At 30.9% G+C, this 13,261-nt stretch overlaps 1 protein-coding gene and 1 long non-coding RNA gene across 4 annotated transcripts in view; both read left to right on the forward strand.

Moving 5' to 3' along the window:
* Window positions 1–13,261, forward strand: part of LOC135080747 (protein doublesex) — a 263,103-nt gene that overhangs the window by 242,337 nt on the left and 7,505 nt on the right. The window lies entirely within an intron of this gene.
* LOC135080716 (uncharacterized) lies at window positions 258–3,141 on the forward strand. Its single transcript, XR_010259062.1, has 2 exons — window positions 258–1,437; window positions 1,862–3,141. It is a non-coding gene; the product is annotated as an uncharacterized LOC135080716 (long non-coding RNA).

Below are 13,261 nucleotides of genomic sequence, written 5' to 3' on the forward strand. Positions count from 1 at the left end.
TTCTGCATTACACTGACACACAGATTTGGTAGAGTTTTCAAACTGTTCCGCATCGTAAATTTCTATTCGAATCACTTTTGCTCCATGCGATACCGTTCGAATGCTCGAATACAATTTCTTCTGTTGGTTAATGATGATATCACCATATCGTTGATTTTCATTTTCCATATTGTTTATTATTCTTTGCACACTCGTAGGACTCATCCTTCCAGATGCTGGTGGTGAGAGCGGTGTATATGATGGTGAATAAGACCAATTTTCGTGCTGAAACAAATAAGTAATATGATTAGACATTTTTTTACAAGTGTAAAAAAAAAAACATTTGTAAATAAATATTTTATAACTTACCGCCATTATTGCTAGCAATTATTCGTTCGTTATGCTTTAGGTACTAAAAAATACTAATTAATTCCACATCTCAGAACCCTTCCTTTATATTAAAAAGAGTGCTTACGAAATAGTTTAAACACCCGAGGTAATTGGTCTATATTACGTTATAAGCAGTTTTTAATAATAGACCTAACTTTACACTTTTCTATAAAGAATATTACGTTAGTAGTTTAGTGCTATGTAGAGCTTTTCTGTATTTGGTGCTGTCCAAATACGTACGCTGACGTCTGTTCAGTTGCTAGTCCATTAATGTTTGATCATGATACTAACTAATGACTACGACTTTGCCTGGTATATTAAAAACTAATTTTTAGTTTACATGTTGAACATAGTTCCGTATCCTACAAACATACGTAAATACGAAACTTTGTATGTATAAAAGTTTTGTTACTCTTTTATAAAAATAACTGAACGGATTCTGATAAAACTTAACAGTTTTATAATAACAATATAAGCTCTATTCCATCTATCTCTGTACCAAATTTCATCAAAATCGGTTTAGTGGTTTAGCATAATTAACAGACAGAGTTACTTATGCATAAAATATTATCTATAGTGATATTATAAATACGAAAGTTTGTATGTTTATGTCAAGTTGTTAGGCACAATCATGCAGCAATCGTTGGATGGATTTGTATGTTTTTTATATACATAGATAGACTATGATCTGGACTAACACGCGTTGTTACCCTATTATAATCGCGATCGAAACCGTGTGACGATAGCTAGTTTACCAATATACTTACATAAAGGAGAAGGTTAATAAATTAATAATGTAACCAAGTAAACATAGGGTATAAGCATTGTTTAGATATTTTTCACTTATCAACACTTTACATATTTAGAAAACTGCAGATTGCTACTTTTTAACATACGAACTTAACTAATAAGGAAGGGATCCACGTCACAAATCTTTTATTTAAATAGCTCTAGTGTTGAGCGAAAATCACACAGATCGATTGTTATCCTACGGGAAGCCAGTCATTTGAAGATCCCTAGTGCCAGCCAGCCTCAGAAGAACCTAAAGGTTTTCTCAATAATAAAAATGTAAGTACCAACTATTATTATCTACTCTGTAACTAGATTGTTATTTTACTTACTGAATAGAATATACTTTTTAAGGCTACTACACGACTCTTAGGTTCGATTCCTAGACAGAACATACGTTCTGATCTATTCATGTTTTCTATTCTGATCTATTCATGTCTTCATTCATTTTGTATATTCAATTCATGCTATCTATTCTGTTTATTATCTTTAATCGTTTTCTCTATTCTAAGACTATGTCTTAATTAAATTTCTTTATTCGATTCATGTTCTGTATTCTTTTTTATTGTTTTAATTAATTTTCTGAATTCCATTCATGTCCTCTATTCCGCTCATACTATCTATTTATTGTTTTTGTTCATTTTCTGTATTCAATGAATATTCTCTTATATTCGTATTAAACTGTTTTTTTTATTGTTTACAGGTCGAAATTGTTGGCGAAGGATCTATTCCTCTCCAGTGACGACTCTGAAGTTGAGTCAAAACCTGTGGAAAAGAAGTCTAATAAGCGCAGAAGCTCAAGCAAACCGAGAGAAGAGCCGAAGGTGAAAAAAACGAAGACATCCATCACACCGTACACTCCACCACCTCGACTTACAGCGAACGATCTATTCGGTGAAGACAGCGATGAGGAACATCGGGTGAAACCGTCTACATCCAGCAAAAGCGGTAATATACCACCTCTACTTTCTTCTTTTACAAGAAGAGAATCAAGAGGGTTCTCTAAACAAATAAGTGAGACAAAGGAGGGAAAGTATTATGTGGAATTAAAGATATATAACACGGAGGAGGTACAGAAAATAGCGCCAATTAATAGATGGCGATACGCCATCACAACTATTAAAATGAAACTTGATGAACATAAAGATTCATGGCATACTTTAAAGGAGTTCGTAAATCTAATAAAAAAGGACTTTAGGAATTGTCCAGTCTCATTGCTTGGGTCATACGAAAGTGTTATTTAATACGTTATAATATTACCTACTTACACTATTATTATATACTCACCTAAATAACTATGCTATTTACCTACTATAATGTAACCGAATAAGTTATGTAACAGATATTGTAATCTTTGTTCACTGTTATTTTAATTTACAGAATAAGTGTCTTCAATAAATATTAGTATTATTATTTATTTTTTTCTTTTCACAGTTACTGTTGCACACCCTTACGAAACAGCAAGAGCTCAAAATTCTATATACTGTGACAAATGCAAAGTTCTAGTACTGAAAAGACAATATCCATATCATATGAAAACGAATATACATAAAGCTAATTCTTTATTGAATACACAGATTGAAAATATTAATATTGTTGCAACTGCATTCAGAAACAGAATTGTTACATACAGATTAAATGTCGATCAGCAAGTCGAGTACCTCGGCTTAGAGGCGGTGATATATGACAACCAAGAACAATTAATAGATTTGATCAATTTATCTTTAAATAAACATGACTGCATTAAACTAAATTTTGAATTGTTTGCCTATTTTATGTTGCCAAAATCTGATGAAACACAATTAAAGTCGTTTAATACAAAATATATGATTGTATATAAGAATACTGATTTGAAAAAGTTAATAACGAATATGATGAATACATTTAATGAAAAGTTAACCGAATTTCAACATTGTCAATCTGGGTGGACCTTTGTTTCGTTTAGTCATATCGAAATTAATATAAATAAATATTCTCCTATGAGAGGTGGAACATATATAGACCTACCCATAGCCATAAAAAATTCAAAGAGTTGTATAAATATAAAAAATAATGATGATTACTGTTTTCTATGGAGTATAATGGCTGGACTGTACCCTGCTATGAATAATGTTTGCAAAACTAGTTCATATCCACACTTTTCCGATGTTTTAAATATTGATGGAATATCATTTCCTCCTTCACATGAAGATATTAAACATTTCGAAAAAAACAATCCTAACATAAGCTTTAACATATACGGCTTACGAAAGAGTACTATAACTGGACCTCTTTATGTTTCAAAATATAGAAAGAAGAATCATTTCAATTTACTGTACATAGAAAACAAAACGACAGCTCACTATTGTTTAATAAAGAACTTGACACGTTTAGTACGACCTCAATTCACTCGTTACAAAGGTAAAGTTCATTTATGTGATATGTGTTTACAATTTTTTTGCAGTGAAAAAAAATATAATACTCATAATTGTTCACACATTTTGTCAATTTTACCTGAAAAGAACACTTTGTTAACATTTAAAAATTTTGAGAGACAGCAGAAAATCAACTTTATTATTTATGCCGACTTTGAGTGCTTATTAATTAAATGTGATGAAAGTGACACTTTAAACACTCAGAAACTAAATATTCACCAGCCATCATGCTTCGCATATTATATTTGTTGTTCACATAATGATAAATTAAATAAATATGTGTCTTATACAGGAGCAGACTGTGTTGAAATGTTTGTTAAGTGTTTATTAACAGATGCTAAACGTATACATAAAATTTTAAGTGATAAAAAGTTAATGACCCCTTTAACATTAGAACAGGAATCAAATTATAAAAACGCCATTCTATGTCACATATGTAAACAATTATTAGTGAATGATAAAGTCCGAGATCATGATCATATTACTTCTGAGTACAGAGGAGCGGCGCATTCTCATTGTAATTTGATGCATAGAGTTTGTTCATTCATTCCTGTAGTGTTTCATAATTTATCTGGATATGATTCACATTTATTTATTGAAGAGTTAGCAAAATATGAAGGTCACATCAATGTAATACCGAAAACAAAAGAAAAATATTTATCTTTCACGAAAGTGATTAAAACTGAAGACTATAAAAATCCTATTCAGATAAAATTCATTGATTCATATCAATTTCTTAGTTCTAGCCTAGACATATTGAGTAAAAATTTATCAGATAATGATTTTTTACATTTATCTAAAGAGTTTCCTGATAAAAAAAAGTTTAATTTGTTAAGAAAAAAGGGTATTTATCCTTACGATTACATGAACTCTTGGTTGAAATTTCGAGAAACTCAACTACCTTCAAAATGTGATTTCTATAATACATTGCGAGAGGAACCTATAACTGATAATGAATATTTACATGCTCGAAGAGTGTGGGAAATTTTCGATATCAAATCCCTTGCTGAATATACAGATTTATATTTAAAATGCGATGTGCTTTTACTTTGCGATGTATTCGAAAAATTTAGAAAAACGAGTTTGCATTATTACAAATTAGATCCAGCATATTATGTAACCTCACCGAGCCTAAGTTGGGATGCGATGTTATTATACACAGGCGTTGAACTTGAGCTGATAAGCGAATTAGAAATTTATGAATTGTTAGAAAAAGGTATCCGTGGTGGACTAGCGCAGTGCTCATTACGTCACGCTAAAGCGAATAATAAATACTTACCACATTATAATGATTCAGAACCAAGCAGTTATTTGATATACCTCGACTGTAATAATTTATATGGTTATGCGATGATGAAAAAACTCCCCATTTCACAGTTCAGATTATTATCAAAGAGTGAAATTAAAAAAATTGAAATAATGAATATCCCAGATGATGCTGATTACGGTTATATTCTTGAAGTAGACTTAATGTATCCAGATTATTTACATAATACACATAAAGATTTACCATTTGCTGTTGAAAAAATTATACCCCCGTATGGTAAATCAAAAAAATTGATTGCAAACCTTTATAACAAAAAGAAATATGTTATTCATTATATTCATCTTAAAGAATGTTTAAAGAATGGTTTGATTTTAGAAAAAGTTCATCGTATTCTAAGTTTTAGACAGGATTGCTTTTTAAAAAAATACATTGATCTCAATACCAGTCTTCGGCAACATTCGAAAACAGCTTTTGAAAAAGATTTTTTCAAATTATTAAATAATTCAATATTCGGAAAAACGATTGAAAATAAACGCAAACAAACGAATGTTAAATTAATTTCAAAATGGAGGGATCATGATAATAAAACTAATAAACAGCTTGGTGCTGAAAATTTGATAATTAAACCAAACTTAAAGAGTATATCAATATTTTCAGAAAATTTTGTTGCTATAGAGTTAAATCATGAAAAGGTTGTTTTAGACAGACCAATTTATATCGGGTTTACAGTTTTAGAATATGCAAAGCAGCATTTATATCAGTTTCACTATAATTATATAAAAAATAAATACGGTAAAAATGCTAACCTATGCTATACTGATACTGATAGCTTATTATATTTAATATACACAGACGATTTTTATCATGAGATGCATAATGATATTCAAATGTATGATACTAGCAATTTTGAAATCGATAACCCTTTTCACATACCACAAGTTAACCCAAAAATACCCGGATTATGGAAACATGAAATGGGTGACGACTTGATTACAGAATTTACTGGTTTACGTGCAAAGTTATATTTTATAAATAGCGTTAAAACTCAAATAAAAAAAGCGAAAGGCGTGTCTAAGTCAGTAACTAAAAATCTTGAATTGAAAGATTATAATAATGTTTTATTAAAAAATGAAGTACTCAGAAGTAAAATGAATATGATAAAATCAATCAAGCATGTTTTATATTCTCAACAAGTAGATAAACAAGTTTTAGAGGGAAATGATGACAAAGTTCAAGTATTACAAGATCAGATTCATACCATACCGTGGGGTCATTGTGATTCAATACTTATGGATTAGTAACGATGTGAGAAAGGAATTGTATGAATAAATTAAGATTGTTAATGGAATAATAACCTGTTTCATAAATAAATTTCCTATATTAATAGATATTGTAACTAAATGATATTGTAATTGGTTATTTAATTTTAAGAATTATTATATTTTGATTATAATGTAATGAATAAATGATTAAATGAAATACCTGGTGTTTTTTTAACCGTAACCTTTTGTTTTCTGCTCATAGTAAAAACCACTACACCATTGTGATCGATGTCAGTTCATTAAAATCTATCAAACAATACAGTCATATATCAAACCTGTTATGAAATTTCTTAAACAAAAAGAATCACTTAAATTAGAATGTATCGATCCTACATCAAAAAACGAGGTTAAACGTCATGGAAACTTACTACCAAACACTATACGTAGTATTGTCTGTGGTCCATCGAATTGTGGAAAAACTAACTTAGTTATCAGTTTATTGTTACACCAGAATGGACCACGTTTCCGTAACCTTTATGTATATTCAAAGTCTTTATATCAACCTAAATACTTATTTTTAGAAAAATATTGCAGAAGGTATCAGGCACATCTTATTACACGTATAATAATAATAGTGAAATTTTGAGTCCACACGAAGCTTCACCTAACTCAATTATAATATTTGACGACGTAGCTTGTGAAAATCAGAACAACATACGTGATTATTTCGCTATGGGTCGACATAAGAACATTGACTGTTTTTATATTAATCAAACTTATACTAAGATACCTAAGCAACTAGTAAGAGATAATGCAAACCTGATCATATTGTTTAAGCAAGACGAAATAAATCTGAGACACATTTATGATGAACATGTAGGGTCTGATATGACATGGTCTCAGTTCCGTGAAATGTGCTCAACCGTATGGAGTAAACCTTTCAATTATGTTGTTATAAATAAAGATTGTGAACGAAATAAAGGCTGTTACAGAATGAAGTTCGATACATTCATACTAGTAGACTAAACCTTTTAAATAGCTGCTATGTCACAAAGCCATCAGTTTAATTTGATTAGTTGAACAGAGTAGAATCCTTTACAATGGAACGAGATCTCAAGAAACAAATTGTAAAATCTGCTACAGCTGTAAAAAGAAAGGTAGAAATGATAAAAGATGCAAGAAATACAAAAGATCTGGCTTTGAAAACAATATTTAAACCTATCGTTGATCCGCTTAATATGCTAACTAGAAAAACTGAAGAGAAGAAATTAAATGAAGACCCAGAACAAAATCGTCTTATAAAAAAAATTAAGTGCAGCGAAAGTGAGTCATCGATTACTTCAAGTGATGAGTTTGAGGATCTTGTTAATAATGAAGAAAACTCTGATAACGATGTTTATACAACATCCAACAAAACCCTCACTACCTCGCTTCCTAAGGATGATTACGATGCGAATGATTTTTCGTTTAAATCACTTCAGTCATCACCAAGTATTCCAAATGATTCTTTATCATGGTCTATATCATCTGAAGTACTAAAAGATGTACCTTATGGTGTTCGAAATGAACATGGGAAACTTATGCTTGGTACAACTCGCGTCTATGATGATGATGACATCCTAAAAATCGGGAATCATAGTTTAAAAAAAACTCTTGGCTTAAAAGAGTTATTGTTTAAAAAGTTGCCAAATTTAGATATCATAACAGAAGAGGACTTACACAATTATAAGTTAATACTTATGGATACCAATGCCCACAAACGTAATTACGATCCATCTAAACCTATAAATAGTAACAAAGGATTTAAATATATGAATGTGATCAAACCTTTGTTTAAGTTCTCGAAAAATACAAGCAGTGTAGAAAGTCGAAGTAAAGGTGAAGGAATTGATATTTTGAAAGAAGTTAAGAAGGATACTGATTTAGTTTATTGGGATGATCCAAATGAATTAGTGGAAAGGTTAAAATTACTACTCGGATCATGGGCAGCTGGTAACACTGGAGTGTATAATGAAATTTATGCAATAATAGAGGAATTGTATGAAGCTGGTATCATAAAAGATATAAAATATAAAAAGCTTCCAACAGGAGGTTTTGGCAGTACCATTACACTGCAGAAGCCGAGCAGACGGCAATGAATATAGATAAATTCGGTCACCATATTCATAAGCGTTTAAGACTATCTGAATTTACTAATATTCTTACTGACACATTAGTAAAGTCAGATTCAGGTGATTTTGATTTAAAATCATCGAGATTAAAAGGACTATTAACTCCAGAAAAGGATAATGAAGCTGTAAATAAACAGTATGTGGATAAATGTGTTCAAGAACTTAAAAATGAATTGAAAATCATTCAAAGTAATATAAAAAAATATCTTAATAGTTTAGAAAAATCAACTACTAATAATTTGACTACATTTTATTACACAAAACAAGAAATTGATGTGATGATTGCTGCTAAATCTAGCAAGAATGAGTAAACAAGATCTGGTAAACGAGCTTCACAAAGCAGTGAGAAGAAACTTCATCCGTCGACATACAATTATCAAAGGAATAGATGATTTATGGCAAGCTGACCTCATGGATTTTCAAAAATACTCAGCATTTAATAAAGGATATAAATATGTTCTAGTTGTAATTGATGCTTTGTCAAAATATGTATGGGTTAGACCATTGAAGTCTAAATCCAAACAAAATGTTACTAATGCAATGCATAGTATATTAATCGAATCGAGGCGAAAACCTAAAAATTTGCAAACCGATTTGGGTACTGAGTTTTATAACGATTCTTTCAAACAGTTAACTAAAAGTTATAACATTAATCATTATTCCACATACTCGATTAAAAAGGCAGCCATTGTGGAGCGAGTAATAAGAACGATAAAATCTCATCTCTATAAACTGTTTAGTTTATGCGGTCGATATCAATGGTTTAAAAATAATTTAGACACCGTTGTACAGCAATACAACAGCACTATACATCGCGTTACAAAATTTAAACCAATAGATGTCAACCATTCCAACGAGATTGTTGTTAGATCTAATATTATTAAAAGTCAAAGGCAACAAACACGTCAACGATCAAATTTTCAAGTTGGTAACTTTGTTCGAATAAGTAAATTCAAAGGAGATTTTTATAAAGGTTATACACCTAATTGGTCTACAGAAATTTTTCGTATTGTAAAAGTTAATCAAACAGATCCTCAAACATATCAAATAGAAGACAAGCATAATCAAATTATTCTTGGTTCTTTTTATGGATATGAATTACAAAAAACTAAATTGACTGACCTTTATCTTATTGAGAAAGTTATAAGGAAGAAAGGAAACAAACTTTTTGTAAAATGGCTGGGTTTAAGTGACAAGGAAAACAGTTGGGTGGATAAAAGTGAAATTGTGGTGTAGTTATATAAATAACATAATTTTCACTCTTTAACTCACTTTATGATTATCAATGACGGAAGGTAGTGGTATAATTGATACCTTGATAGATCATTTACCGTTTGAGTTACATTTACCTGGATATCAATATTGTGGTCCTGGAACTAAACTTGAGAAACGAATACTTAAAGGTGATCGAGGGATTAACCAATTGGATGAGGCTTGTATGCATCACGATATTGCTTACTTGAATAAAGATTCTAGTGCTCGACATAAGGCAGACTTAGAACTGTTAAATATGGCTAAAAGAAGGCTTAAATCAAAAGATACTGGAAAAGGAGAAAAAATTGCTTCATGGATAGTTAAAAATGCTATGAAAGCAAAAATCAAAGCAGGTCGAGGCATAACATCATTTAGGAAAGGGATACAGAAAATAAAATCAGAATTAAAAAGAAGTAAATGTAAAGATAACCATTCTGCTATAAGATATGCATATGCAGCTGCAAAGAAACTTTTTGTTAATAAAAAAGGAATACGTTTACCTCGATGTATTCCTCTTCCAAAAAGTGGAGGGTTTTTACCACTTATTCCTATATTTGCGGGGCTATCAGCTTTAGGTTCTCTTGCTGGAGGAGCAGCTGGTATAGCAAAAGCTGTTAATGATTCTAAAGCTGCCCAAAAGAGTCTGAAGGAATCAGAAAGACATAACAGAATGATGGAAGCGATGGCTCTTGGTAAAGGGTTGTATATAAAACCACATAAAAATGGAGCAGGGCTATATCTGAATCCTTCAAAAAACTAATTATGCGGCTACCTAAACGTGCGCTCACTGATGTGGATATAATCGAACATGGAAGTAATATTCCATTCTTTCGTGGTGTATTCATGAGAGATACATTACCTGCAAAACCCAAGAAGACAGAATGTGCAATCATGAATTTGGATAGTAACAAAAATCCTGGTACACATTGGGTAGCCTTTGTAAAGCAAAATGATTATGTTGAATATTACGACAGTTTTGGTAATTTAAAACCACCGTTGGAATTAGTTCAATATTTGCGTAACTTACCTATAAAATACAATTATGTGCGACATCAAGCCTTTGGTACGATAAACTGTGGTCATTTGTGTCTGAAATTTTTAAGGAATTATTGGAAAAAGCATTTAAATAATGAAAATTATTAATAAAATTGTCAGTATAATAATGTCTTTCACTGTGTCTATAACGGGGACAGGAGCCTCATTAACAACCAATTATTCACCGACTTTGGAACTTCGGGGGGACTATGAATGCGGTCTTTTATATTTCTCAACCTTCAATTCTATCCCCAACATAGATAAAAGAAACAACAAGTTTTACTATGGTGAAAATGAAATCATTGAAATTCCAGAAGGATCTTACGAGCTTCAAGATATTTGTGATTATTTAAAAAATAACATCAAGAACACTGTATTACAACTAACTTGCAATAATAATACATTGAAAACAAATATCTATTGTTCTAAAGACATTCATTTCAATAAAAGTAAATCAATTGGTAAAATTTTAGGATTTGGAATGGAAACTATAAATGCAAATATAAGTACTGAATCACAGTATCCTGTAAGCATTCTATCAACGACTATTGTGCGGATCGAATGCGATGTAGTTAGTGGTTCATTTGTAAACGGGAAAGCTAGCCATATAATTTATGAATTCGTACCTAATGTACCACCTGGTTATCGAATAATTGAAATACCTAAAAATTTAATTTATTTTCCTGTCAACCAAAGTTCTATAGTCGCTATTAATATAAGGCTCTTGGACGCTGAAAACAAAGAGATTAACTTAAGGGGTGAAGAAGTACAGCTGTATTTACATTTCAGAAAAAAATGATCAATTTCAATAAAAGCTCTTCTACATTGAGTACTTCAGTCAGTTCTAAAAGATCATTTCATAAAGACAGACCGCTTCAGCTAAAAAAGAAGCTAACCAAGACTAATAAAGAATTTCTAAAGTTAATTGGGTTGATAAAATGAATATTTTAAATATATCTCAACAAACATCGTACGATAACAGCATTGAAAGTTTTGAGTATCATTCGTACAAGCCATATGTGACAAGTTTTAACAAGAATGATGAAATACGAATACCTATCAACCAACAAGACTTGTACGTGTTACCTTCACTTAGTAATCTTTATATCGAAGGAAAAGTAATTGTGTATAACAGCACCACCAAAGAAAAAGTATCAAATGTACATTTCATAAATAATCCAGCTCTTTTTCTCTTCCAAGATATTAGATATGAACTAAATGGAGTAGAAATAGACAAAATTAAGAATGCAGGCATTACTACAACAATGAAATCGTACCTATCGTTAAATGACAATGAATCTAAATGTAGTCGAGTTTGGGGCTGGTCAACCATAGGAACAAACAATGCCAACGGTGGATCATTTTCTGCATCTATACCGTTAAATAGGATACTAGGATTTGCCGAAGACTATGAAAAAATTATTATTAACTGTAAACATGAGTTAGTGTTACTAAGAAGTAATACTAATCTTAATGCGGTGAAGTTAAATGCAGGCGAAGTTGTGGATGACATTATAATCAATAAAATTATATGGCGAGTTCCACACATAAAAGTTTCGGATCGTGAAAGGATTAACCTATTGAAACACTTGGAGAAAGATCGAGCTATTCCATTAGCGTTCCGTAATTGGGATCTGTATGAATATCCATTACTACCTAAAACACGTAAGCATACTTGGTCTATAAAAACTTCTTCGCAAATAGAGAAACCACGATTTGTTGTCATTGCCTTACAAACCAACCGTAAACATAATGTTGCATTGTCAATGGCAGAGTTTGATCATTGTCATGTGCGTGATGTAAGAGTGTTTTTAAATTCATCATATTATCCGTATGAAGGACTAAATGTTAGTTTTTCAGAAGATAGGTTTTCTTTATTATACGATCAGTATGCAAGATTTCAACAGTCGTATTACGGACGTCGGTCAGAGCCGTTGTTAAGTTTGAAAGAATTCAGAGACATAGCTCCTTTAATTGTTATCGACTGTTCGAGACAACACGAAACTTTAAAAGGTTCAATCGATGTGAGAGTTGAAATCGAAACAGACCAAGAAATACCAGATCAGACATCTGCTTATTGTTTGATTTTAAACGATTGTATATTCGAATACAAACCTTTGAGTAACATCGTTAAGAAAATATCATGAATAGCAATATAGTTGTCGATCTGCAAGGATTTAAAAATAATAGAAATGAATTTATAATAAAAGAATTTGCTATAGCTACTCAAGAGCATACCCATCTATTTTTAATCAAACCTCCATACCCATTCTGTTCATTAACTATTGAAGAGAAAAGACAAGTTTGCTGGATCGAAAAGAACAGAGGCTATCGGTGGAACGAAGGACATATTGACTACAGAGAGTTTCAAAGAATTATCGTACCTTATTTAAAAGGTAAACATATTCTTGTGAAAGGAGATGAAAAGATTAAATGGGTGCATAATTTATGTAATCAAAATAGTGTAATGGACGTAACTTGTCTAGGTGCTCCTAGTTTAAATACTCTTTACAATCTTTATTGTTTAGATAATCCCAAATTATTTAACTGTGTTAACCATGAAAAAATATGTGCATTAAAAAATGTAATATGTATAAAGAAATGGTGTGTTGAAAAAAATGTAGCAATATGATTGTACTGTACTTATTATTAGTTTAGTGTTACTTTAATTATTGTGTAAATAATGAGAGCTAATTACTG

The sequence above is a fragment of the Ostrinia nubilalis genome, chromosome 18 (genome assembly GCF_963855985.1).
Source record: "Ostrinia nubilalis chromosome 18, ilOstNubi1.1, whole genome shotgun sequence".
Lineage (NCBI taxonomy): Eukaryota > Metazoa > Arthropoda > Insecta > Lepidoptera > Crambidae > Ostrinia > Ostrinia nubilalis.